Consider the following 2,347-nt stretch of genomic DNA (forward strand, 5'->3'; position numbering starts at 1 on the left):
TCGGTGTCAAATTAGAACACTTTTTGTTGATTTTCAGACCTATTTTTTATATGATTTTTGTTGGGTATAAAATTCTCTATCATAATAGTTAGTTAATAAAAACCAGCAAGAGATTATGAAGTTATTGTTAGTTAGAACCTTGTCAAACGAAATATTAGTTAAATAAAGTTGCAGATAGGACTTTGGCACTTTAGCAGTTTGCTTGTTTTGCACTATACCGTTGTAAATTTCAGTTTATTTTGTTCATCATGATTCCAATAAAATGATTAAGTCAATTTTGGCAAATATGTCAGTTAGAACTTTGTCAAACCAACGCGACGAAGTAGTTATTTATTTTTTAAATTTGTGTTTTACGTACGAACAACAATGGCCATGCACTTTTATTTGAATAAAGAAAAACGCAATACATCGTTGGCACTTAAAAATACTTTTAAGTGCAGAAGAAAATGTACTATTTTTGAATGTACGATAAGTATGAACTAAGGTATGTGAATCCTTACATATCCTATGTCCAATCAATGATAAATTTATGTCTTTTTACCGTAAAAAAAAAATAAAATAAAATGAACATTGTTTTAATTGGATAGGTTCATCTACAAATCGCAACTCAAAAAAAATGAGACGAAAACTGGTAACTTAAAACAAAACCTTTAGTATGCAGATAGTCAATTAGATTGGATGCTATTAATGCTGTTAAAAAAAGCAGGACTTTTAGAATTCACAATAAAAGATTTGGAAGAACCTCAATAAAGGTACGACACTGAAGGTATTAATCAGTATTAAGTGAGCATATTGAAAACAAGTTAGTTGAATGGCTATAAACATCTTCCAGGATGGGATTTGACATGCTTGTGCACAGCTGTTAGATACAGAATGTACAACAAATATTTAAATTCCAACAATATGAAAGCAAAATTTCGTAACAATCATTCTGGAAAAGACTGATTTTATGCATTTCTACGTCATTATGAACAGTCATCTAAAAAACGAGATAAATATATATTTATCTCGTTTTTCGTAACTAAAAAAGCTACACAAGGTTGGTTTGATAAGATTCCTAATGCTTTTGGATTGACCAATGTTTGTTCACTTTTATTATGAATAATAGTGGTTTTCAGTTGTGACCAAAAATTCATGTATTAATTGGTGAAAGAGGGAATTAAATATATAAAGAAAGTGCTTGAAAGTAAATGCCAGAGGAACATTTGCTCCATCATTAACAACTTTTAAACATTTGGTATCTTCCACATAGAATTTTAAATGCTGTTCGATCAGGGTGGGACATTGGGAAAACCGAAAATGGTAGGATGACCGTGAGTGTTTTTTTTGAGTATATTACAGAAATCCTATTAATAGTTATTGTTTTCCTTGATGGTCATGCGTCACATTTTCTATCGAACTTGGCGAGTTTTGTTCTAAAAGTTCTTACTGCTTTGTTCCCAAGTGCAACACACATCTTGCACTCACTAGGTGTAGCTGTTTTTGGGCGAATGAAAGCAAAGTGGAAAATCTTTTTACCGACAATTACTCATCAACAATGAAGGACAAGAAAAAAACAAGGATAATGTACCAGAGCATTAAATGCATTCATAGCCTATCCTTCTACAGCACATAATATCAAATACAGTTTTAAAAAGACCATAATTTTTCCATTCGATGCTAATAGCGTTGACTACAAAAAGAATTGCTCAAAGATTGGCTGTTTACACTGTGATTTTACGCTCCAACGACTTACTTAGAGCAGAATTTTTTTCAAATATGACTTTATCAGCTTTTTCTCACATAATCTTTATTGAATCGTGCATTGATCCATCTATTTTAGAGTAGTTCAAAAAAGCTTATGATCAATTAACTTGGAAAGGTGATCTTGTATACCCGCAGCTAAAACCTTTTTGAAAAAGAGCCTTATCTAAGACAAGAAGAAGAGCGTCATCTAAGACAAGTAAAACCATAACTTTATCTGATGACGTGCAACAGAACAGTGAAAATACATCACCATGCTGTAATGAAGAAAGGGAAAGGTGAAAGAAAACTCAAATTTTGAAGAAGAAAAATTATTGCAGAAACAATGGGCTACAGAAAAAAGTTATTAAATGAAAAGCTAAAAAGGAAAGAAAAAACAAAAAATTTTGATAAAAAGAAAGTTCTACATGAAATGGTTGAGTATGAAATCGATTTGCACTCAAAAAAAAATTTTTAACAAAAATGTTGACAATAAATGGATTTAAGACTAAGATAATCATGATAAATATTCTTTACTTTTCCGTTTAAGAACCTAAAAAGTAGTCATGAAATTAATAAAAAATGCATTAATCTTTAATTTTAATACACAATAACACTATCAATA

At 30.3% G+C, this 2,347-nt stretch overlaps 1 pseudogene; it reads left to right on the top strand.

The window, feature by feature from the left end:
• Nucleotides 1-461: 461 nt before the first annotated feature.
• LOC149885576 (uncharacterized) lies at nucleotides 462-2,096 on the top strand (annotated as a pseudogene).
• The last annotated feature ends 251 nt before the right edge of the window (nucleotides 2,097-2,347 follow it).

The sequence above is a fragment of the Hydra viridissima genome, unplaced genomic scaffold (genome assembly GCF_058129835.1).
Source record: "Hydra viridissima isolate aposymbiotic clone 2 unplaced genomic scaffold, HvirCarnegie_v1 scaffold_7, whole genome shotgun sequence".
Lineage (NCBI taxonomy): Eukaryota > Metazoa > Cnidaria > Hydrozoa > Anthoathecata > Hydridae > Hydra > Hydra viridissima.